The sequence below is a fragment of the Macaca mulatta genome, chromosome 16 (assembly GCF_049350105.2).
Source record: "Macaca mulatta isolate MMU2019108-1 chromosome 16, T2T-MMU8v2.0, whole genome shotgun sequence".
NCBI classification, from domain to species: Eukaryota; Metazoa; Chordata; class Mammalia; order Primates; family Cercopithecidae; genus Macaca; species Macaca mulatta.
In genome coordinates, this window is record NC_133421.1 from 59,075,882 (window position 1) to 59,101,776 (window position 25,895).

Genomic DNA, 25,895 nt, shown 5'->3' on the forward strand with positions numbered 1-25,895 from the left:
TTTCTGGTGGGAAGCAGGTGGCCTGGGCAGGCCTCTGGGGGACCCAGTATGTTGTGGGAGGGAAGGCTGTGGGGTGGCAGGGGAGGGAGCAAGGGGTATCTCCTCTTCCTGAAGTCCCCTGCTTAAAGCTCCCATGGTTTGCCCCTCAACTTCTTTACATCTTAATTCACGTGTCATCTTCTCAGAGGAGCCTTCACTAACCACCATGTTAAAAAGTAAAGATCAGGCTGGGTACAGTGGCTCACGCTTGTAATCCCGGCACTTTGGGAGGCCAAGGTGGGCAGATCACCTGATGTCAGGAGTTCGAGACCAGCCTGGCCAACATGGCAAAACCCTGTCTCTACTAAAAATACAAAATGCAAAAAAATTAGCCGGGCGTGGGGGCAGGTGCCTATAATCCCAGTTACTCAGGAGGCTGAGGTAGGAGAATCACTTGAACCCCGGAGGCTGAAATTGCAGAGAGCTGAGATCACACCCAGCTGAGATCGCACCATTGGACTCCAGCCTGGGCGACAAGAGAAAAACTCTGTCTCAAAACAATAACAACAAAAAGATCACACCTAGTACCTTGGTTTTCTAATACCCTTCTTCAATGAAAGGATCTGGGGCTCCTGGGAGAGATGGCTGATTCCAGGACTGGGACAGAAAATGCACAAGATGAACCTGGAGCATCGTGTAGTGCCAGAGAGTAAGGCAGGGCTCAAAAAGAAAAGAACCGCATTGGTGCTGGGAATGGGGGTAACAAAGGGATGAAGGAGCCGACTGAAAGAGCTCCCAACAGCCAAACCCTGGAACAATTGGGCAGCAAAATGAAGTAGTATTATAACCCAAGTGGGTTATAATAAATAAATATCCATGAGTCCATTATAAATAAGCGATTGGATTAATTAATAAATGGGGAAGAAGATACACAGAAAAAACCCATGCAGAAGAATTTCAAATAATTTATGTCGATTTTTTTTTTTTTTTTTTTTGAGATGGAGTCTCACTCTGTTGCCCAGGCTGGAGCGCATTGGTGTGATCTCAGCTCACTGCAACCTCCATCTCCCGGGTTCAAGCGATTCTTCTGCCTCAGTCTCCCAAGTAGCTGGGACTACAGGCGTGCGCCACCACGCCCAGCTAATTTTTGTATTTTTAGTAGAGACGAGGTTTCACCATGTTGGCCAGGAGAGTCTCCATCTCTTGACCTCAGGAGATCCGCTCGCCTCGGCCTCCCAAAGTGCTGGGATTACAGGCATGAGCCATCGCGCCTGGCCAATTTATGTCGCTATTTCACCCTAAATGAGTTGGGGCTGAAAGCATACATCCCAGGCCTTACGTGTGGCTGCACACAGTGACTTCCTTCCAAAGAGTACAGTGTGGAAAGGGAGAAAGGGGGTCATTCTGCGGTGCGGAAACCCGACAGATACCTGCGATAAAGTCAGCATCTACGTGACTCCAGTTCATAGGACCTCTGATAGGATACATGAGGAAAATGGCACCTCGGCTATGTGATCAGACGCCCAAAAATCCATAATCCCTGTCTAAACATGAGAAAAATGCGACACAAATTCCAATATAGCAGCATCCTCCAAGACACCAAACCAGGACTTCCCAAAACTGTCAGGGTCATCAAAAATAAAGTCCGAGAAATGGTCACAGCCAAGAGGAGCCTCAGGAGGCAAGGCAATGACATAGAATGTGAGATCCTGGATGGGATCCTGGAACAGAAAAAGGACATTAGGTAAACCCAGAAAATCTAAATAAACTATAGAGTTTGGTGAATAGTGTATCAAGGCCTGGTGCAGTGGCTCATGTCTATAATCCCAGCACTCTGGGAGGCCAAGGCGAGAGGATTGCTTGAGCCCAGGAATTCTAGGCCAGGCTGGGCAACGTGCAAAACCCTATCTCTACAAAAAAGACAAAAATTAGCCAGATGTGGTGGTGCATACCTGTGGTCCCAGCTACTCTGGAGGCTGAGGAAGGAGGATGGCTTGAGCCCAGGAGGTCGAGGCTGCAGTGAGCCATTACCGCACCACCACACTCCAGTCTGGGTGACAGAGCAAGACTCTGTCTCTAATAATAATAATAATGATAATAATAATAATAATAATGTATCAATATTGGTTCATTCATTGCAACAAATGTACCATACTAATGTAAGTTGTCACTGACGGGAGAAACTGGGTGCAGCAAGAGGGAGGGTTTGGGGGTAACACTCTATATTGTCTTCTTAATTTTTCTGTAAAACTGGAACTGATCTTAAAAAATTGAATCTATTAAAAATTACAGTCCCCAACCCACAATTCCCAAACCCACCAGCCTTTTCCCATTGTACTTAACACCATTTACACGATTTAACTTACTTTTTTTTTTTTTGAGACAAGGTCTCACTCTGTCACCCAGGCTGGAGTGCAGTGGCTCCATCTCAGCTCACGGCAGCCTTGAGCTCCCAGGATCAAGTAACTGTCTCACCTCAGCCCCCCAAGTAGCTGGGACTACAAGCATGAGCCACCATACCCGGCTAGTTTTTGTATTTTTAGTAGAAATGGCATTTCATCATGTTGCCCAGGCTGGTCTCCAACTCCTGGACTCAAGCAATCTGCCCATCTCGGCCTCTCAAAGTGCTGGGATTACAGGTCTGAGCCACTGAGCCTGGGCAGTTGACTATATATTGAACTTGTATATTTTGTTTATTGCCTGTTAACTCTCTAGAATATAAGCTTCTTAAAGGGTTTTGTCTCTTCACTACTATATTCCCAGGACCTAAAACAGTCTGACTAACAGCAGGTACTCCGTAAATATTTGTTGAATGGTAAATTTCTAAAGATAGTCCCTGTTGGTTTTTCCAGTTTTTTCCCTCTGCCTAAATATTACTGTTCTCAAATAAACACGATTATAATGTTTTGCTTATCTGCTCTTTTCACTTAATAGCACCTGATTATTTTTCCTTGTTATTGTTTTACCTCATTTTCTAGGCCATGCTGATGTTTGCAGGCCTAACAAATGGTTGTGATTCAAGAGGCGAAGGCTCTGGGCGCCTCTTGCTCCCTGCTGGCTCCACCACGCTGCCATGTGGGCAGGGGGATGGAGTCATGCCAAAGCCTGGCCAAGGCCACTCCCGCCCTCTGACATCAGATTGTGGGCACTAGATCCCGCTTGGTGGTGAACCGGGTGCGTCAGAACCCAGGGATTAAATAGCTTTGGAAATCCATCAGCTTGTCCTTGAGCAAAACAGAGGGCCAAGGCACATGCCCAGACCTCCTGCCAGCTCAGGGATAGTGGAAAACACCACCCATGTACACATTCGAGGGAGTTGCAGAGAGCCCCCCACAGTGGGTCACAGCCCAGACCCAAGACCGATGGTCCTGGCCCAAAGTGCTCTGGAGATCTGAGCTCCCAAGACAGGGGGTAGGTTAGGGGCTGCGGGCTGTCGGAACCTCTCTTCAGGCACCCAGGTAGGGGCTGGGGAGTCTGCTCTGCCAGCTGTTTTCCTGGTGGGAAGCAGGTGGCCTGCACAGGCCTTTGGGGGACCCCATATGTTGGGGTAGGAAACGCCGTGGTGTGGCGGGGGAGGGAGCAAGGGGTGTCCTTCCTCTGCACCCAGGGGCCATCTGCTTTCAAATCCAGCCACTTGTCCTCCTTCCTGGTAGCAATATGGAGCCACCCAGACTCTGCTAGACATATGAGTGCTAAAGATAAAAATACTCAAAGGACATATGCCTTCTGTGAACTGCTTTACTCAACGTGCTTGGGAGTCCTTCAGCTTCCCTCTAAAACACAGTGTCACTCCCACCCCCACTGGCCCCACTTCCACAAAGAGGCAGGGAAGCTGTTGTGGCCTTAGACACGCTGTGCTTGTGAGGGCGTAGTGTGTGGATGCAGGTGTGTGCTCTGAGCATGCGCCTGCACCTGTCTTCCGCACGCACACCCCAGTGCGTGTACGCGAGTGTCCCTGTGTAGTGTGCTGCGTGCATGTCTGTGCGTGCTCCGGCTCATGTGTGCGGATGTGCGTGCCTCCATCTGTGTTTCCGTGAGTTTTGTATGGGTTTGCCTGGGCAGGTGGGTCTGCGTGGGCACACCCCTGGGGGTGTGCATGGGTGTGTGCTTTGCTGTATGCGAGAGTGCCCATGAGGAGATGTATGTTCTTCCCTGTGTGTTTGTGTGTGTTTCATGTGAGCACATGCTTGTATGTGAGCTTTGTGTGTGTGTACCTTTGGGTATGTGCCTCGGTAGGTGCACGGATGTGCATGAGCCCAGGCGTCAAACTCTGAGAAAAGAGATGAATGTTAGTCCCACACCTGCTCAGTTGGGCTTCCTCCCACCCACCCACCTGCATTCTATTGACAGGAGTGATTTTTAAACCAATCTCACCACGTAACGCTTCAGTCAACTACAGACTGCAGCTAAAGCAGTGGGCCCATACGATGATTCTTCTTCTTCTTCTTCTTTATTATTATTATTATTGAAACAGAATCTTGCTCTTGTTGCCCAGGCTGGAGTGCCGGGCACAACCTCGGCTTACTGCAACCTCTGCCTCCCAGGTTCAAGCAATTCTCCTGCCTCAGCCTTCTGAGTAGCTGGGATTACAGGCACCCGCAACCATGCCCAGCTTTTTTTTTTTTTTTTTTTTTTTTTTGTATTTTTAGTAGAGACGGGGTTTCACCATGTTATCCAGGCTGGTCTTGAACTCCTGACCTCAAGTGATCCACCTGCCTCAGCCTCCCAAAGTGCTGGCATTACAGTCATGAGCCACTGGGCCCCGCCTCATAAGATTATAATACTGTGTTTTTACTCTACCTTTTCTATGTATGGATATGTTTAGATACACAAATACTATTTTGTGCCACAATTGCCTATAGTATTCAGTAGAGTAACAAGCTCTCTGAGGGTGTAGCCTAGGCGCAGTAGCCTGGGTGTGTGGTAGGCCATACCACCATCTGGGTTTGCGTAAGTGCACTCTATGATGTTCATACAATGATGAAATTGCCTGAGGATGCATTTCTCAGGACGTATCCCCCTTGTTGAGTGATGCAGGACAGTGCTTACTCATCCTTATCTTTTTTTTTTCTTTTTTTCTTTTTTTTTTCGAGATGGAGTCTTGCTCTGTCTCCCAGGCTAGACTGCAGTGGTGCAATCTCCGCTCACTGCCACCTCTGCCTCCCGGGTTCAAGTGATTCTCCTGCCTCAACCTCCCGAGTAGCTAGGATTACAGGTGCCCCCCACCACATCCGGCTAATTTTTGTATTTTTAGTAGAGACGGGGTTTCACCATCTTGGCCATGCTGGTCTTGAACTTCTGACCTCGCGATCCTCCCACCTCGGCCTCCCAAAGTGCTGGGATTACAGGTGTGAGCCACTGTGCCAGGCCTTATCCTCCTCTTAAGTTTTCCCAAACTCTATCTGCAATAGTCCTGCACCCTCCGTGCCTTTTCCCCGCCTTCACTGGCTCAGTGTTCTGGAGCCCTGTAGCCCTGTGAGATGCTCTGGAAGAAAAGGGCTCCTGAGTCCGTGGCTTTCTAGTAACAGTTGCACTCATTACACCTTCATGGAGAGTCATCATGTACCCAAGCGTAGGTAAGGTCCTGAGAAGTCCCAAAGTAAAGAAACCTGCTTAAGTTAGTTCATCACGGGTTCCTGCAATTCTTGGCTATTAGAACCTGATTTGAAGGTATCACGCCTTGTCGGAATCCATGCTCCTCGGCGTCCACCTGCAGAAGTCTGGTGTGCTGTGGGAGATGGCTCCCTGTATTCAAGCGGCCTCTTTGCTGCTTCTCCAGCAACCGTGCGGATGTTTCCAAGCATCTGGTTGATGAGTGCCACGCACACAGGCTGGGCCCATCTCAGGGGTGGGGGGTACCTCGTGGCTTGGGAAACATATTCTGGCTCTCTGCGTCTGGGGCCCACAGGGAGCCTGGCCTCACTCAGAGAAGCCAAGTTAAGGGGCACGTCTCCAGAACTGGCTGAGGTGAGGCCTCAGACCCAGCCCCGCAGCCTCGGAGCCGGCCAGGTCCATTGGCTCCTCCTCGCCCTGGCCCTGGCCTGGCTGTCAGGGCAGAGGATGCCACCGGTCTCAAGACCCAGAGTGGCCGCAGGAACAAGGGAGAATCTGCCATTTGAGCCAATGCTCTAGGGACTAGAAGCCAGGGTTCTGACTCCAGGGCCCTTGCTCTGCCCTCAGCAAGGGCCCGCCTCGGGCCTCCCAGGCTGGGTACCCATGCCTCCCTCAGCCGTAAGACTTCCAGTGGCCTCCTGATGGTCAGAGGCCCTCAGAACACTGTGGTCAGACGTCCTGAAGCCCCAGCCAGGGGTCGGGGGTTGGGGGAGAAACCTTGCAGCCAGTCTCACTCCTGATCTGACCACTGCTTCCAGAGAATTATAGGATCAGGAAGGCCCCTGCTCCCCCGTTCCTCATATCATTAAAATCAGATACTTAAAATTATGCAAGAAATACATGAACGGTGTCTCTTCAGATGATTCAGACAATACAGAAGTGGGGTAAAAACACTGAAGTCTGTTTTGCTTCTCCCCACCCCATGGATTTTAAAAAACTCAAGTTGAACCATATTCTGTATTTTTCTATTTTGCTATGACTTTATTTCTGAAAGAAAGTTAACAATCTGATACATGTTAATACATCTTGATCTACCCTGTTTTTTAAAAAATTATCTACACAATATTCCAGGGTGGTTAATGTCTCCCTCATTTCTCTCTCTCTCTCTCTCTCTCTCTCTCTCTCTCTCTCTCTCTCTCTCCAAGATCTTCCCTTTGCCACCCAGGCTGGAATGCAGTGGTGCGATCACAGCTCACTACAGCCTCGATTCAGCACACAGGGATCGGAGTCGAATCAAAAACAAGGAGGAGGCTGAGGTTCCAAGAGGTCACCCAGGCAGCTGCGACCAGAACTGCCCCCGCGTCTCCGGACGCCCCACGCCGGCCTTTGTTCGCTCAGCCCCTGCCTCCCGGCTCTGGGGCCTGAGCTCCCCGGGGCCATCCCGGACCCTCCCGAGCTCCGGGCGGGTCCAGCCCCCACCTCCTGCGGCCCCCGCGGCGGCAGAGCTGCCCGCGCCTCGGAGGAACCAAAAAAAGCCGGCGCGTGGTGCACGCGCGAGCGACGCTGGGCCCTGGCGCTGCCGTTTTTAGTGTGCCTGTAGCCCAGAATATAGACTTCATCACCCCCAGGAAACGCGGCCATAATATTTTTGGTTGCATAAGCAAACGAAATTAGAAATCTGGAACGCGTTCAAGACCTTTAGATGCGAGCTCTCAGCAGCGCGGGGGACCAGAGGAGAGACAGATGGGGATTAGGCGAGTTGAGCATCAGGACAATAATTTCCTCTTTTAATTTGGGTTCCATCGACAAGTAAAACAGCATTAGCCGCCCGGTTACGTAACCGGCGCCAGAGCCGGCTCTGATAAGCGGCCGCAGCGAGCCAGCCGGGCCCTGCTGCCCCTGCACCCCCTGCCCCCCTGCCCGAACCGTGGAGGGAGGGCGGGCTGGGGCGGGCCTGCCGGCCTCACCATGTCAGTCGCCGCGGGGCTGCTAAGCAGGGCTATTGTTAGCTCGGCTCGTCACAGAGGTTCTCAGAGAGCTCCAGTGAGTTGGCCCAGGCCACACAGCCCGCAATCTGCAGGCAGGAGGATTTGCACTCCTTGCTTGCTTGAAAGAGCTTGCTTGAAAGAGGCTCTCTAGGACGCAAGAATGGAGTGTCCCCCAGCCCTGCAATTCCGGGGAGTGCTGAACACGGCCTGAGGATGCCCTTTGCAAGACTGTGTAAAATAATTAAAACTGGAAGTTACCAAAATATTTGACAATGTGGAGAATGGTCACATGAACTTTGCAGCATCCATACCATCTCAAATTATAGAGCATCTTTTTAAAAAGGCTGGGCGCGGTGGCTCACGCCTGTAATCCCAGCACGTCGGGAGGCCGAGGCAGGCAGATCACCTGAGCTCAGGAGTTCGAGACCAGCCTGGCCAATATGGCAAAACCCCGTCTCTACTAAAAATACAAAAATTAGCCGGGCATGGTGGCGGACGCCTGTAATCGCAGCTATTCTGGAAGCTGAGGCAGGAGAATCACTTGAACCCGGGAGGCAGAGGTTGCAGTGAGCTGCGATTGTGACCCTGCACTCCAGCCTGGGGGACAGAGTGAGACTCTATCTCAAAAAAAAAAAGAAAAAAAAAAAAAGCCTGGGTATGTGGTGGAAAGATGTCCTAGACACATAATTACATGAAAAAGAGAAAGTTGCAGAAATATGGACAGTATGATTTTATGTGTTAAAAGAGAAAACGAACCACATACCCCAAGCAAAGCTTTCTCCTTCTGAGAAAGCTTCAAGTTGCCGGACAGTAGGTGTATAAAAGGCTGCCGGGGCAATCGCTGAACTGTGGAGGCAGCCACCTTTGGAGGGAGGCAGGGCGTAAAGGAAGGTCGTGGGGGAATTTCACGTTTTACTCTGCATACTTCCGTAGTATTTGAGTTTCTCACACCAGAATGTACTGTGTGTGCTTGTCATTAAGATGCTAACTCCCAAAGACATGACGCGGGGAGGGCAGCTTTGCAGAATGGAGCTGGCCTGTGCTTCCAGCTGCCTTTTCAGAAAAGCAAGCAGGAATTATGGAGATGCCTAAAGTTAGAGTAGAAGGTGGGAGGTGGGGAGGATGTTAGAGAATATCTGGCCCAGCACTTTGTTCTCTGGGTAGGGAAACTGAAGCCTAGGACAGGAGAGGGACTTGTCTAAGCATCTCACACCAGCTGGCAGCAGGCACATGAAGGCAGAAGCTATAGGTTGCTAGCCTGTGTTCTTCTACCACCAGGCCACTCTGCCTACCCTCAAATGTGCTGGTGTCACAGTGGTGCAGGAGAAAGAGGCAGGAAGAAAAGAACTAAGTACTAGCTGGGTGCAGTGGCTCACATCTGTAATCGCAGCAATTTGGTAGGCCAAGGTGGGAGAATTGCTTGAGCCCAGGAGTTCCAGACCAGCCTAGGCAATATAATGAGACCTCGTCTTGAGCCTGGGAGGTGGAGATTGCAGTGAGCCAAGAAGGCGCCACTGCACTCCAGCCTGGGCAATAGAGCGAAACTCTGTCTCAAAAAAAAAAAAAGAAAAGAAGAGAAAAGAAAACTAGGTATTCATGGGGCAGGATAGGGATAGATGGAAAGCGATTTGGCATCCATCTCTTCAACCATCCATGCAACAAACATGTGTTGAGGGTTCTGGTGGTTTTAAAGCATGTCTGCAAATTTTTTCAACACTCTTCCCATTGAAAGGCAGGGCTTCTGTCCCCTCTTCTTGAATCTGGGCTAACCTTAGCCACTCACTTGTAACACATAGAATGTGATGGAAGCGATACTGCTTGACTTTCAAGGTTAGATTAGATAAGCCTATGCATCTTCCTTCTGGTTTTCTTGGCACACCGGTTCCAGGGGAAGTCTGACTACCCTGAGACTACTGTACTCGAGAGGCCACATGTAACACCTCAGTGGAAAGCCTGGCAAAATCCCAGCCAATCGCCAGCATCCAATGCAGCCCTGGTAGAACCCAAGCCCATTTTCATGCACCCCCTTGAGACTTTGGGTAACTCCAGCCCATGGCAGGACTCAAGTGAGAACTGCCTGGCTAAGACCTTCCCAAATTCTAGACCCACAAAACCATGAGCAAAATTAAATAGCACTTTTAAGCCACTAAATTATGGGGTGATTTGTTACCGAGCAACAGTATCTGCAAAGGGGGTTACTCGCACTGTGCACAGAGGGGTAGAACAATGAATAAGCCTGCAAAAGCCAGACACATAAGCAGATAATTATGAAATAATGTGGTAACTACAACGATGGAGTCAGGCATGGGTCAGATGGGAGCAGAGCTGAAGAGTCTATAATCTAGGCTGGGTGCGGTCTGAAAAGTTTTCTCGGAGCAGGTGACATTGAACTGGCTTTGAAAGGTGAGTAAGGGTTGGCCAAACAAAGGGGTGAACTGAGGAAAGAAAGGCATTCCAGGCAGAAGGAGTAAGCCCTGGAGGTGACACAGAATGATACTGGTCAGGGGACTCTTTATGACATACGAGACAGAGCAGGAGATGAGGCTAAGCAGGTCACAGGGCCCCCAGACTGTGGGAGGCTTCAGGACAGGCCAACAGGTTGGACAGAAAGCAATTGGGAGGCTTGAAGGTGGGGCCAGGAAATGAAGCCTCCTGGGAGCAGCATTGAGAGGATAGATAGGAGGGAGAGAGAAAGGGGGATAGAGCAGTGAGGAGAGAGAAACTCAGGAAAAAAGCTTGGAGATCCCCAGGCTAATGGGGCAGAAAATTTGGGAGGGATAATATCTGAGAAGAACATAGGAAATAAATAGTCAGGCCTGGGTGCCCATCTGGGGGTATCATGGGTAACTCTTGGGCTCCCCTTTTGGGTGACCAGGCTGGCAGTGGCACCATCAGCTTAGAGAGCCCTGGAGGAAACGTGAGTATGAGAAAAGGAGGGTCTGGTTTGGCCTTTTACAACATCATGGCAGGCCCAGGTGGAACTATCCAGTAACCCATGATGTGTAGGAATCCATAGTTTGTGGGGGAGCCTGGGGAGGAAGTATTGAGATAGTAGACACTCCTTAAAATGTGTTGAATGAATGAATGAGTGAATGGACGGATGGATGGATGGATGGATGGATGGATGGATGGATGGATGGATGGATACACACACATGTGGTTGTTGAGTTCGTTAGGATAGATAAGGTGGGCCAGGGTTGTGGAGCAGGCCCTGGGGATGGCTCTGTTGCTGAAATTGAGAGGTATTGGTAGGGGCCAAGTGTGATGACCAAGGTCTTAATGATCCATGGTCCAAGTTCCTGGAATGTATCCCAACATGTAGGCCACAAGAAAGCACAAAGGAAAATACAGACTTTCAGGGAGTCAGATAGGTTCAGTTCCAAGAAACATTAATTTAGGGGCTACTGTGTGCCTGGCACTGTGCTTCACATATATTATTCAATTTAGTCCTTAGGTCACCCATTCATTGATCCAACAAATACTTTTGGAGTACCTACTATGTGCCAGGCACTGGACTAGATGCTGGGTATACACTGGTGGATAAAGCAAACGCCATCCCTTCCCTCGAGGAGCTTAGGATCTAGTGGAAGTTATTATTCCCCTTTTACAAAAGCACAGAGAGATTAAGTAACCTGCCCAAGGTCACACAGCTAGGGGAGATTATACTGTCTGACTCCATGTCCAGGATGCTTCAGGGCACCTGAGTATGGCAGGTGGCAGAGGAAACTAGGGCAGGGGCAGAGGGAGACCTGATTGCAAGAGCTCAGGTCTGTAGGGAGTCTGACAGCCATTCGGTGAACTTGGGCTGGGCCAGACCCCCATTTCGGGGAAGCTGGGCTCAATCATAGGAATTAAGGAGGGCAGTGGGATCCCTATTATCAAGACACACATCTTGGGGCTGGGTGCAGTGGCTCACGCCTGTAATCCTACCACTTTGGGAGGGCGAGGCTGGTGGATCACCTGAGGTCAGAAGTTCGAGACCAGCCTGGCCAACATGTTGAAACCCTGTCTCCACTAAAAATACAAAAATTAGCCAGGAGTGGTGGCACACACCTGTAATCCCAGCTACTTGGGAGGCTGAGACAGGAGAATTCTGTGAACCCAGAAGGTGGAGGTTACAGTGAGATCATGCCACTGCACTTCAGCCTGGGCAACAGAGCCAGACTCTGTCTCAAAAAAAAAAAAAAAAAAGAGAGAGAGAGAGAGAGAGAGACACATCTTGGGGTTGGGGCTGAGATTTTTGGGGCATAAACGAGGCCCCAGGTACAACTTGAGTGCCTCCTCTTAATGCTGGTGATTGTGACCCCTGAGCATCTGCCACACACAGAGCTAAATGCTTTCCAGGTGCAGCTCATTTGATTCCCACAGCAACCCATTACTAGCCCATGCTACATGTGAGATGTTGAGACTCCAGGGGGGTTGGTAACCTGCCTGAGACCACACAGCCAGGAAGTGGCAGAGCCACAGGACTGGGCCCCATTGGCTCCAGAGTCCAGGGTTCAGCCACGACCCACAGCACCTCGCATCAGAGTCGGTATAAGAATTAGGCTTCACCTGCACACATGGATGCAGGGAGCAGAGTCCAGCTTTGAGGAGCTGGGGATGGCACGGGCCTGCGGTTAAACTGGATACGAGCCGTGCCTCCTTCCCAGCCCACATCCTGGGGCCCAGCTGTCTCCCTCCCTAGGCTTCAGGGTCCCCCTCCTCCCAACTCTTAGTTATAAGACTTGGACTCTTTTCTCTCCAACTCCTAGAATAGGAAGGACACGGATGCTCAGCATGTCTTACCCTCAATCACTTTGCAGATGAGGAAACTGAGGCATAGAGAGATGGTGTTAGTGACCTAAAGTCACTCTGCAAATTAGCGACACAACTGGGGTGAGATTACAGGTCTCTTGGGTTTCAGTCTAACATCCCCCACCACTTCTAGGCTAAGAGCAGGGCCTGAGCTCACCATCATCCTCAAAGCACCCACAGGGTCCTTTCCCCGTGTCTCCTGTCTTTCTTTGAAAGTACTGATCTGAGTTCCCATTCCTAAAGCACCTGTCCATTCACACCCAACCACAAACAGGAAGATGGACAATCAGTGGTGCCAGGTAGCTCAAATCAGTGAGTCTCAGGCCAAGGAGGGTAACACACGAGGGGGTGATGGGGACTGTGGCAAGCTGGCAAGTGTGTGCCATCTAAGGGAGCACTGGCAACAGCCATGTGGTCCAGAAGCTTGGCCAGAGAAGCCAGAAATCTTAGTAATCAGTTCACACGGTTTTCCCCGCTAGCGTTAGCAAACAGTTGACTTGGTATGGAAGACACAGGGGTGGAAGTACGGCTCGCATAGGACAGCTTCCCTCCATCCCTCAGAGACTCTCTGCCTGGCAGGCCTTGATCTGGGAAGACTGAGGAGGTTGTCCCTGAAATCCAAGGAATCTCAGAGGCTCAGGAAACGCTCATCATGTCTACTGGCTTCTTTTGGTAAACCCAGTGGCCCTTAGGCTGGGCAGCACGTAAGAATCACCTGTGGAGCCATGGCACGCCTCACGCCAGGCTGCACCCAGGCCAACGAAATCAGATCCTGGGGGTGGGAGCTGGGCACCAGCCTTTTTTCAAAAGCTCCTCGGGTGATCCGAAACTGCACCAGTGGCGTCGGCATCACTGGGAGCTTGTTAGAAATGCGGAATCTCAGGCCCCGCCTTAGGCCTGCTGAATCAGAATCTCTAGGGGTGGGCCCGCCAGCCGCAGCTTAACAAGCCCACCAGGTGATTCTGGGGGTGGGGCCTGCCAGCCGCAGCTTAACAAGCCCACCAGGTGATTCTGACTCAGCACAATTTGAGGGGCACCATCTCAGACCCAGGCGCTGTGAGGCGAAGCTGGTGCCTACGGGAACAGGGCACATCTGAAAATCACCAGCTTTACAAGAGATAGTTTAAAGACACTTTTTGAAAAGAAAACCTTACTTTGGGCCGGGCATGGTGGCTCATGCCTGTAATCCCAGCACTTTGGGAGGCCAAGGCGGGCGGATCATGAGGTCAGGAGATTGAGACCGTCCTGACTAACACTGTGAAACCCCATCTCTACTAAGGATACAAAAAAATTAGCCGGGTGTGGTGGCGGGCGCCTGTAGTCCCAGCTACCGGGAGGCTGAGGCAGGAGAATGGCGTGAACCCGGGAGGCGGAGCTTGCAGTGAACCGAGATCGCACCACTGCACTCCAGCCTGGGGGACAGAGCGAGACTCCGTCTCAAAAAAGAAAAAAAAGAAAAAAGAAAACCTTACTTTGATTAATTACCAAGGGCCAGGGCTCTTCTGTCTTAATTCAGTTGGAAACGTTTCTCCCTCCGACTTCAGAATTGTGAAACATCCTCTCCTTTACAATCTGGAGACAGAAGCCCTCCTCACTCCTCCAATGCCACCACACAAGGCTGGCACATAGCAGATGCTCATTAAACATTAGTTTCTCTCCTTCCCATTTCCCCTTGGAATTTCTAGAGCAGAGGCTTATACACACCCTCTTGCTGTTTTGATTTATATTAAAGTTAGCTCCAGTGCCCAAGTGCCTGGTGTGGGGGTGGCCAGGTGGCCAGCTGGCCAGGGATTAGGAAATACTGAATTGTCTTTATTTTAAAACCTTGGCCAGTGCCAGGGGATATAAAGGGAAGTGAATGAAGTGGGAAGCAAATCATATTGATGATTTTCTTACTTCTCCACAAAATGACCTATCCTATTTCCTTAATTATATGACACATAATTGATTTACAAAGACAGGTTTTTTTTTGGTGGAAAGAAAATGCACACACATTTGCAGGCACATTGTGTGTATACATCAACTATGAGACATGTTTGTGCTGGGTGCAGTGGCTCATGCTTGTAATCCCAGCAATTTGGGAGGCCTGGGTTGGAGGATCACTTGAATCCAGGAGTCTGAGATCAGCTGGGCAACATAGTGAGACCCCCGTCTCTTCCCCGCAAAAACAGGTTTTTTATTTTTTTATTTTTTTTTATTTTTTATTTATTTTTTTTTTTTGAGACGGAGTCTTGCTCTGTAGCCCGGGCTGGAGTGCAGTGGCCGGATCTCAGCTCACTGCAAGCTCCGCCTCCCGGGTTTGCGCCATTCTCCTGCCTCAGCCTCCTGAGTAGCTGGGACTACAGGCGCCCGCCACCTCGCCCGGCTAGTTTTTTGTATTTTTAGTAGAGACGGGGTTTCACCGTGTTAGCCAGGATGGTCTCGATCTCCTGACCTCGTGATCCGCCCGTCTCGGCCTCCCAAAGTGCTGGGATTACAGGCTTGAGCCACCGCGCCCGGCCAAAAACAGGTTTTTTAAATGCCAGACATGGTGGTGCGTGCCTGTAGTCCCAGCTACTCGGGAGGCTGAGTGGGAGGATCGCTTCAACGCAGAGGGTTGAGGCTTCAGTGAACCATGGTGGTGCCATTGAACTCCAGCCTGGGCTACGGAGTGAGACCCTGTCTCAAAACAAACAAATGCACATTTGTAGTTTAGAAATTTGAAAACTGTGCATCTCAGAGGCAAAGAAAAGGATTTTCCTCTGAACGATGATTGGAGGGTAGAATGTGAAAATACAATATAATGACATTCATGGGTTATGGATTATCTTTTGGTCTTTGGGGGTTCTTGTAATAGATATTAACATGAAGTTTGCGTAATGATTGAGAAATAAAATTTACAAAGAGAAAGAAATTTCATTAGCCACAAGAGCCACAAAGTCTCCTGGGGGAGAATATCATAAGATACCTGTGGCCTTTGGGAGATCTGCTATAAAACGGTCCTCATTCTTAGGGCTTGAACTTAGTCTCCATACAACCTCGGGTAAGTCACTTGCTGAGCCTCAGTTTCTTCATTTGCAAAATGGAAATCATGATCATCTCTCCCTGGCCTGGTTCCTGTTTGGTTGGAGAATCAAATGCAGGGATTATTGAAGGGAAGAACAGGTGGAAACCTTAATCTGCTTAGCCTGGGGAGGGGATGTTTCTGGGACTCCACCTGCCCCAGAATCCCAAACCCACAGCCTTGCAGCACATGATCTCTGCAAACACAGGGCATAGCTGACACCCTCTGCTTCCAGAGAGGCCTCTACCTTATTTTCTGGCAAAACCTCAATGCCTTGGGCTGTTGCCAAAATCTCAAATCCACTGGTGCCTGCGGATGGATTCTGGGGAGCACGGCTGGCCAGTCAGCACAGGACACACAGATGCTTAGTGCCACCTGGGCACGGCCAAAGGGCCTGAGATTCCCACCACTGGGGTCTCTCTCTTTGGAGGAAATCATTCCCCAGAAAGGCCTCGATAAAAATGCAAAGGTGTTGTTTTAGTAAGATCAATGCTAAAATTTAGAACAGAGATTGCAGCCCACAGGTGGACTTCTTTTGGCCTTCACAGGTTTTTTATTTTTTATTCTTTTTAATGTTTGAGTTTCCCACAAAGCTATCACCCTTTTCATTTCTGTGGCCACAGCTTGGGCTCTGGTAGGACTGGACGTGGCAGTTCCAACAGGGGCTGCCTGGGCCCCAGGGCACTGAGAGACCTTCAGGAGCCAGATATCAAGAGTGGCTCTGGCTGCCTCAGCCATGGGCATCCTGCTGCAGCCTGTGTGGGAGAATTCAGGAGCAGGGAGTGCTTCCCACCGAGATCATAAAGGAGAGGATATTTTACAACTCGGCAGTGTGGAGAGGATTTCCAGCCCCATAAGGGAGCACGGCCAACTTGTGCATTTATCCACGTGCCCAGCAATGTTGACTGAGTGCCTCCTCCTCTGTGGCCTGTGGGCCAGCCATCACATTTAATTCCCCCAACGGCCTGTGCAAGAGGCATTATGGCTCCACACTGGTGTCCCTCTCCTTGAGACAACCACCACCCCCATCTCTTCTCCTCTGCTTCCCAGCCTGGCTGGGCCAGGGAGGAGGTTATAAGGCCCATCTTGGATGTTGCCCATTCATTGCCTTCTGGTCCTTTGGTTGTTATGAACTCTGGCTGGGGTCAGAGTCTCCAGGAGCTGCCTGGGCCCGGGCTCTCCACCCAGGTAGCCTCACCCAGCCTGCACAAGTGGGGCCGGGGAACTTATCAACTGGTCTGGGTGTGCCCCTGTAGGGAGGAGAAGGCATGGACCAGCTGATCTCTGCCCCATCCTCCAGACCCAGAGGTTGTAGACGACGAGCTTTCCTTAAGAGGCTCTCAACAAATACTCAGGCTTGCTGGGGCTCCTCTGCTTATAAAAATTTCATCTTACAGCAAAGAAAGTTTGGAAAGCACGGCAAATGTATATAAAAGTCACCCAAAATGCCACCAGCTAGGGATGACCATTGTCAGCATTCGGGAGTATGCCTCCTCTTCATCCCAAAGTCAAATATGAACTATGACTAGGTTGTATTCTTCTATGATGGGGACACAGGGGTCACAGTTATTCAGTTGTTTGGCTTTTATTAATTCTCCATCATTGGCTTATTTGGGGACTTTAAAAAAATGCTTCCTAATACATAGCACAGACTTCAGGAAATACTGGTTTAATGAAGGGACAGGCAGGGCCGGTCATGATTGGGACTGGAACCCTGGCTGGCTTTAGCTGTGCCCAGCACAAGCTGAACCCCAACACCATTCACCATCCAACCATTCCTGGCATCCCTGGTATGAGGTCAGTTCTCACCAGCTCTCAATGGAGGTCACTAGTGTTTGCTGGCCTTTAATAAGGGAGATTCACAGCTAGGCATGGTGCCTGCAACCCCAACACTCTGGGAGAGCAAGGCAGGAGGATCACTCAAGCCTAAGGGTTGGAGACCAGCCTGGACAACAGAGGGAGACCCTCTCTCTACAAAAAAAATTTACAAATTAGCTGGACCTGGTGATGGGCGCTTATGGTCCCAGCTGCTTGGGAGGCTGAGGCAGGAGGATTGCTTGAGCACAGGAGGTTGAGGCTGCAATGAGCTGTGATGGTGCCACAGCACTCCAGCCCAAATGACTGAACAAGACCCTGTCTCAAAAAAAAAAAATGAATAAATAAATGAGAAATAAAGGAGATGCAGGTGGAGAGGGAGGGGCCTGGATCCTGGGGCTGTGGCATCAGGCAGAGTCTCAGCTTCAGAGTCAGCAGGCAAAATAGGGCCCCGGGGCTGAAGGGCAGGGTTCCTTCCCCTTGATCCCTCAGAGAGGTTGTTAAGAAAGAGAGAGGCTGGGCACAGTGGCTCACACCTGTAATCCCAGCACATTGGGAGGCTGAGGTGGGCAGATCACCTGAGGTCAGGAATTTGAGACCAGCCTGGCCAACATGGTGAAACCCCATCGCTACTAAAAATACAAAAATTATCTGGGTGTGGTGGTGCACGCCTGTAACTCCAACTACCAGGGAGGCCGAGGCAGGAGAATCACTTGAACCTGGGAGGCAGAAGTTGCAGTGAGCAGAGATCGTGCCACTGCACTCCAGCCTGGGCGACAGAGCAAGACTCCATCTCAAAAAAAAAAAAGAAAAGAAAAGAAAGAAGAAAGAGAGAGAGAGAGAGAGAGAGAGAAAGAAAGAAAGAGAGAAAGAAGAAAAAGAAAGATAAAGAAAAAAAGGAAAGAAGAAAGAGAGAGAGAAAGAGAAAGAAAAAAGAAAGGAATAAAAAGAAAAAGAAAGAAAGAGAGAAAGAAGAAAAAGAAAGATAAAGAAAGAAGGAAAGAAGAGAAAGAGAGAGAAAGAAAGAGAGAAATAGAGAAAGAAAGAAAGAAAGAAGGAAAGAAAGAAAGAAAGAAAGGAAAGAAAGAAAGAAAAGGAAGAGTTCTTAAGGAACCAGGTTTCAGAGAAAGTAGAAGTGTGGAGGGTGGACACAGGAAGGCTGTCGGTTGTAAATGGAGGCTCTGCAACATCGCCAGCAAAGGTCACTGAATTTCTCTTCCTGGAAAATTCCAAGAAGGGGGCATCTCCATGGACTGGGTCAGAGGCCACCTATCCCTGGGCGGGGGGGAGGAAGCAGAGGCTTCAGGAGCCCTTTCAAGGAGTACGGAGGCCGGGGCAGCCTGCAGGACAGAGGAGGGTGTGACTGGAGGGCCGAGGTGGCTGGAGGACAGCAGAGACTCTGGCCAGGGCACTGGTTTTCCTTACTAGGTTGGGCAGGCTTTCTAAGCCTCTGCAGGCAGCCAATGCGGGGAGGGGCCTGGGCTTGGAGATTCTCACTTGGCTCAATCCCCTCTTAGATCCGGGAGCTTGTGGGAGGCTTCGGACAGAGCTGGCCCACTCTCCAAAGGTACTTTAGGATTCTTCCTGGAAAACCAGCAGTAGGAGGAAGCGAACACTGCCAGGCCGCAGGCCCAGCTTGGATGGCAAGGAGGCTACAGCGTTAGAATCCGGACTCCGCCACGTCTAAGCCAAGTGACCGTGGGCAAGCAGAGATTTAACCTCTCTGAGTTTCAGCGTCTTCCTCTGGAAAAGAGGATTTTTTTAAAAAACCACACAAAAATTTTTTCTTCTGTCCCCTTCTGCCACTCAGGGTTGCTGTGAGGATTATAATGCAAGAGAAAATAAGCAGAAGGGGACTGAGCGTGGTGGCTCATGCCTGTAATCCCAGCACTTTGGGAGGCTGAGGCAGGCGGATCATTTGAGGTCAGGAGTTAGAGACCAGTCTGGATAACATGGTGAAACCCCATCTCTACTGAAAATACAAAAATTAGCCGGGCGTGGTGGCAGGCGCCTGTAGTCCCAGCTACTCAGGAGGCTGAGGTAGGAGAATTGCTTGAACCCAGGAGGTGGTTGCAGTGAGCTAAGATTGCACCTCTGCACTCCAACCTGGGGAACAGAGTGAGACTCTGTCTAAAAAAAAAAAAAAAGAAAAAAGAAAGAAAGAAAGAAAATAGGCAGAAGGGACTGCCTGGCATAGCTAGGTGCTCAGTAAATGTCATTCTTCCCCGAAGGTATCCTCGGAATTGGTGGCATATCCAAATTGCCTTGGGGATTTGTTTACACTACTGACTCCTCTCCACCCCAGCCCAGCAGGTCTGCCTTTTTCACAACACCCAGGCCCAGGTGCAGCAGGACCCCAAAAGAGCACTAAAGACGCCAAAAGGCTGTTGCCAGACTGGGGTCCTGAGCAGGGGTGTGGGCCCCCCCCACCGCCCACTGACGCTCACGCCTTAGGCCACCAGCCTGCGGCCCCTCCCTCCCACAAGCACCGTGGGCCCTGTTGTGAGCTGCCAGTTGCTGGGATGCAGTGTGGGTTTTTGTCTGCCTTCCCCACCCCATGCCAACCCGCCCAGCAGGCCCCACTGCCTTGGCAACGCATTGCAAAGTCCACACAAAGGGAAACTGCGCTGGGGAGGCTGGTCCTGCCTGACGCCCGGGGAAGGGTTTCCATGGCAACGCTGACATCACCAGGCTCTGGCGGCTGCAGAGTCAGGCCCTGAATGAAAGCGCCTGGCTGTTCACACCACAACGACATTGGAGGAGGGCGACCCAGGGCTCTGCACCGATGCGGGGGGTGCAGAGAGAGCCTGCCCCTGGGTTCGAAACCCAGTCCTGCCCCTGACTGGCCAGGTGACTTTGAGCAAGATTCAGGGTCTGTCTGAGACTAAGTCTCCTCACCTATAAAAGAGAACTAACGATCTTTACCTTGCAGTGAGGAGGAAATGAAATCATAGCTACTGTGCAGGGATGGGTAAACTGTAAAGGCTGGGGAGCACCCTGAGCCCCATGACTGCCGGGTCCCTGGGTGTGGGATCCAGAAGGAGAGGCTGGGATTCGGGGAGGAGAAGGCACAGTTATCCAAAAACCTCCTCTGCCCACCCCGGACTGCACCTCCTCTCACTGGGAAGGAGAGGTATTTGGGGAGACGTGTTATTTGGGGAAGAGAGTCATGGGATGGGGAGACATTTGGGGCTGGCTTGGATTTTCTGGTCTCACACCCTCAGCTCAAGGATGAGGATTTGGAGGCCCAGGAAGCAGCTGTGACACAGGCCCAAGCTTATATCCCAGGATTAGGATGGAGCTAGGGTGCGGGGGGTACAGGCAAGGGTCCCCTGTGCCCTGCGGGCAGGCCCTCTCGGTGAGCCATCTCTGTTCTCAGTGGCAGTAACGCCGACTCCTCTGCAGGAAATAAACAGTCAGAAGCACAAGGAGGGAGAGGGTGGGGCCTTCTGAGATCAGTGAAGCCGTAGGTTGGAGTCCACCCACGGTGTGCTGGGCAGGAGGGAAGCCAGGCAGCGGGGAGCTCAGAAAGGCCTCAAGGGCTTCCTCTCTGCTGCGGTCCTCAGGAGGCTCTCTGCAGGCCCCGCCCTTTCCCAACTTTGGCTAGGGGCCCCCACCCCACATGGTGAGGGTCTCCCTAGGCCTTAGCCACACGGCTTGGGGCAATTCCAGGAGGAGGCCTCAGGTGTCCACAGAGCTTTCTGCCTAGCCAGCTCACCGCCACCACCAGCTTGTCCCCTCTTGTCTGTCTCCTGTCAGGGTCTGGGACCTGCCACAGGCTCTTTATCTCCAAGGGAATTGCTGGGGATTGTCCCCACTCAGTGTCCCAGCCAGGGTCTTCCTGTGCCCTCATGCCCCATTCCGCCAGACTTTGTCCAACTTCCACCCAGACGCCTGTGTCCCGCCCTCCCTGGGCCCCAGGGACCCCTCTGGGCTCTTGGCTCCCTTTATGGGAAGGTGGACCTCCTGCCACAACAGCGGTCATTTATCAATCCAGAGGGAGGCTTCCATGAGGTTGAGACGGCCATTCTGACCTGAAGTGCCCCTCCTGCGGCAGGAAGGCTGCAGGCCATCATTCTGCTTCCTCTCCCTGGGGAAGTCACCCTGCTTCACCTCTGGGCCAGGGAAGGGGCCTGCTGCTTGGGAGGGGAGGGCAAGTGCTGTCCTCAAAGCTGCGGTCAGGTCATGGGGAAGAGAGGAAGCCATGGGGCCGCCATGCTAGGCAGTAGGGGCTTGCTGGCACTCGCGCCTTGCCTGCCTCTGAGTCCCTGGCACCTATGCCCCTCTTGGCCACAGCCTCACTTGTGATCACCCTGCTGAGGCCTCTGGCTCAGCTGGGCTGCGATGTGCCATTGTTTGGCTTCAAACCGGTTCTGAAAGGGTGGCCCCAGTCCAGTGTCCTGGGGTGGCAGAGCCACCCATCGGGGTGCCCTGGAGAAGCCAGGCATCTGGAGCAGGAGGTCTGGAAGGTGAGGGGAGGAGGAATGTCCCTGCTGAGATAGAGGTCCAAGGACCCCCTCCAGGAGTCCACACTTTGTGCCCACACGAGGAGCACAAGGAGCCTCAGTGGCTTCTCGAAGCTGCCTGGCTCCATGAAAGGCTGGTGGCTGGCCTTGGCTCTGGGTGGATCAGCCACATCCTTTCCCTTTGCCTCCAAGACGGAGGAATTTGGGTCAAAGGTTGGAACCATCTGGGAGGACCCCTCCCTACTCACCAGGTACTGGGCTTTGCTAGGCTGCATCCTCTGCCCCCTCCCCTCAGGGCTGTGGACCCCAGGTCTTAGGCCTAGGGTCCCTCCCTGAAAGCATTTGGGGAAGAGCCCAGCTGGCTTGGCCACCTGCTGTGGTTGAATAATGAGCATGCTGGCCTAGGCCTTCAGACACCCTGAATGGGGGGTGGAGGACCCAGTTCTTGACTCTGACTTGAGTGTGCTCAACCCAGCACTGATTTACATAACATGGTTTTGCATGAAAAACAAGCCAGCCTGCAGTGTGGAGAGGGCCCCAGCTGTGGCCTGCTGTGGGCAGCTGTCCTTGGCCGGCCTTCCCTGTGGCCCTGGCTCCTGCTTCCCCCTGACCTCTGCAGATTCCTCAGTGAAGAATCTCCCACCCCAGCACAGAGCTGAGTGGCCTCGACGGGTTAGCACAGGGGCCAACCACGATGGCGAGGATGCCAGACTCCCTCCTGGGGAAATCCTGGGGTCTCCCGCTCCTCTGCGGCTGAAATCATAGCACAGGGGCACAGGAAGCCGTGGCTGGGGGCTGGGGAGGGGAGCTGTTGAGCACCTACTGTGCACCAGGCCCTGCTCAAGCCTTTTTCACACACATTGTGTCACTGCACCTTCACAAGACCTGCTGAGGAAGGTAGGGTCATTTGGGGGGTACCAAGAGAGAAAGTGAGTCACTCTATGGGGCTTGGAGTGCCCCGGGTCTGTCTAATGAACACCTCACTTGCATTGCATACCCTCTCTGCCTGGGAAGCATTGCCCACCCTGGGTGCCTGAGGGCTCACACACACTGTCCAGGAGTGGGGGAGCGAGGCTTCCTCCTCCCCAGGGCCTCCAAAAGCTGGAGAGAACTCCCTGTGTCCACCTGGGATTGTGGGCTGGGGGGTGGACGTCTGCCAAACCAGCCCCAGATGAAATAAAGAAAGGGTTGGTCGGAAGCCTCACTCTCGAAGCAGCTGTTAATTTCAGGAAAGGTCCTCCCAAGTCCTTAGCCCTTGATCTATGTAACACTCAGCTCAGAAACATTGTGTCCTGGGGTTCTTTTGCTGGAAACAGAGTCAGGCCTGGTATAAGCTTGAAAATCGCAGCCTGCATCTTGAGCTGGTGTCCAGAGGCCTGGTCTCCCTGGGCCTGACCAGCTGTGGAACTGGACAAGGCTCCTAATCTTGCTGACTCTGTTTCCTTGTCTGTAACACAGGGCAAGTAAAACCTGCTGTGCCTATTTTAGATGGTGGTTGTGGGAGCAGACGAGATCCTATATGTCCAGCTCTAATCAGGCAGGCACTGAATAAAGGGAAGGAGTGGGCCCCTATCCCCATCTCACACTTGAGATGGTCAACTCTCTTTGGAGTTGTCAACTCAAGGACAGACAACTCTCTTTGAAGAACCAGAGTTTCTTTCCATCCCCACCCCCAGCCAGCTCTGTCTCTTTGGCTCAGCCATATTGAGCCAAGTCTGAATTAGGCCAGAAAGGCCAGTGACTCATAGTGACCTCACTCCTCTCTGTGTCAGTTGTTCCTCCTATAAAATGGGCACAGCTGCTCTTGATTAAGAAATCTGCCTCAATGGCTGTGTCACTCTGTTATTAACATCACCACTCCTTGCTCTTACTCATCTGGCTAGGAAGACATGTGAAAGGGGAAGATTCTGGAATCTTTTTAGAATAAAAAATAAGGAAAATAAGTATTGCTTAGCCTGGGCAGCATAGCCAGACCCAGTCTCAAAAAAAAAAAAAAAATTAGCCAGGCATGGCATGTGTCTATAGTCCTGGTAATTCTAGTACTTGGGAGGCTGAGGCTGAGGCTGGAGGATCACTTGAGCCTGGGAGTTCAAGGTTATAGTGAGCCATAATCATGCCATTGTACTCCAGCCTCAGCAACAGGGTGAGACCTTGGGGAAGAAAAGGAAGAAAGAAAAGAAAAAGAAAGAAAGAAAAGAGCCAGGCGCGGTGGCTCATGCCTATAATCTCAACACTTTGGGAGGCAGAGGCAGGTGGATCACTTGAGGTCAGGAGTTTGAGACCAGCCTGGCCAACACAGAAAATCCCTGTTTCTACTAAAACTACAAAATTAGCTGGGCGTGGTGGCGGGTGCCTATAATCCCAGCTACTCGGGAGGCTGAGGCAGGAGAATCGCTTGAACCTGTGAGGCAGAAGTTGTGGTGAGCCAAGATCGTGCCACTGCACTCCAGCCTAGGTGACAGAGTGAGACTCTGTCTCGAAAGAGAAGAGAGGAGAAGAAGGGAAGGAAGGGGAAGGTAAGGTAAGGGAAGGGAAGGGGCAAAGCAAAGCGTGGCTTGCAGTCCAATGCCCAGAGCTAGCTGGGCCTCGCACGGCTTTTCTGGCCTAGCTGGTGGCCTGTGCCCTGTCACATTTCCACAAAAAACTGAAGACAAGTTACCATTTAACCAGCCCATGGGAATTGGGGCCAAACTCTCTCCAAATGGCAAACCAGCAGGACTTGTTTGTTGGGGTGAAATAACCTCACTGGACTTGGTACACGGCTGCCCTCCCACAACCCTCCCCCTGCCATGCCCAGCCCAGAAGGGTGACCCTGGCAGGTCTCCTAAACTTTCTGAGCTTGGGGCCTCATCAGTGGATGTGGGGGAAAGGGTGACTGGGAGGAACCAGAGATGGGGCCCAGGGGAGAACACACACACATTCAGAGGGGTGAGCTGAGCCCCTCAAAACTCGGCCAGAGGGGTCCAAGGCCATCCGCAGTGCATTGGAGAGTCAAGCTGCGAAGGGATAGGGAAGAGCAGTGAGCGATGGAGAGGAGGGGCCTCCGTCCACCCAGAGACCGCAGGCTGGGGACATGGGAGCTAGAGAGGGGCAGTTCCCTCCTCCTCCCTCGGCCCATCACAGCCATCCCTGAGGCCAGGTTATCCATGAAAGGTCTCACCGCTCTCAGGCTCCTCTTGAATCAGGGTTGGGTCTCAATTCCCTGGGCCCCCCACATACCTGATACCCCAAAGGTAGAGTCAATACTTACTGAATAACTGCTCAGCTTCTGTCCGCTTCCTCAGAACTCCCGACCCTTGGTCAACTGAGCACCTACATTCCTGAACTACCAGAGCAGAAAGTGGGGGGTGGGGCGGGGGGGCGGTCTTAGGGATTACCAAGTGTGTTGTGGGGAGGGAAAGTTACATTTTACTTGATCATTTAAAAATATTCTATGCCTGGCCGGGTGCGGTGGTTCACGCCTGTAATCCCAGCACTTTGGGAGGCCGAGGCGGGCAGATCACAAGGTCAAGAGTTTGAGACCAGCCTGACCAACATGGTGAAGCCTCATCTCTACTAAAAATACAAAAATTAGCCGGGCATTGGCCGGGCGCGGTGGCTCAAGCCTGTAATCCCAGCACTTTGGGAGGCTGAGGTGGGCGGATCACGGGGTCAGGAGATCGAGACCATAGTGAAACCCTGTCTCTACTAAAAATACAAAAAAAAATTAGCCGGGCGCGGTGGCGGGCGCCTGTAGTCCCACCTGCTCGGGAGGCTGAGGCAGGAGAATGGCGTGAACCCAGGAGGCGGAGCTTGCAGTGAGCTGAGATCCGGCCACTGCACTCCAGCCTGGGCGACAGAGCGAGACTCCTTCTCAAAAAAAAAAAAAAAAAAAAAAAAAAAAAAAAAAAGCCAGGCATGGTGGCACATGCCTGTAGTCCCAGCTACTTGGGTGACTGAAGCGTGGAGGTTGCGGTAAGCCGAGATCACGCCACTGCACTCCAGCCTGGGAGACAGAGCGAGACTCTGTCTCAAAAAAAAAAAAAAAAAAAAAAAAATTCTATGCCTAAGGTGAGATCAGATTATATTTATTTGTCCTTCTTAAAGTTTCAAATTAAAGTTGTAAAAGATTTCAAATATACAGAAAAGTACAGATTAATATCTCAGCCACTAACCCACCACTAAGTTTGAACACATGTTAGTGTTTCACTATATTCTCTTCAGGTCTCTTTCAATCAAAAAATTGAATTTTGGCAACAGAACTGAAGTGCCCAT

The 25,895-nt window shown here is 51.5% G+C and overlaps 3 long non-coding RNA genes across 3 annotated transcripts; 1 reads left to right on the forward strand and 2 right to left on the reverse strand.

Annotated features, from left to right (window-relative positions):
- Window positions 1-944: 944 nt before the first annotated feature.
- On the reverse strand, window positions 945-24,940 carry LOC144335577 (uncharacterized). Its single transcript, XR_013406501.1, has 3 exons — window positions 24,892-24,940; window positions 1,932-2,055; window positions 945-1,700 (listed from the first exon to the last, which is right to left on the reverse strand). It is a non-coding gene; the product is annotated as an uncharacterized LOC144335577 (long non-coding RNA).
- On the forward strand, window positions 3,161-8,235 carry LOC144335581 (uncharacterized). Its single transcript, XR_013406506.1, has 2 exons — window positions 3,161-3,390; window positions 6,738-8,235. It is a non-coding gene; the product is annotated as an uncharacterized LOC144335581 (long non-coding RNA).
- On the reverse strand, window positions 6,560-11,711 carry LOC144335590 (uncharacterized). The gene is made up of 2 exons (XR_013406515.1): window positions 11,656-11,711; window positions 6,560-9,034 (listed from the first exon to the last, which is right to left on the reverse strand). It is a non-coding gene; the product is annotated as an uncharacterized LOC144335590 (long non-coding RNA).
- Window positions 24,941-25,895: the final 955 nt, after the last annotated feature.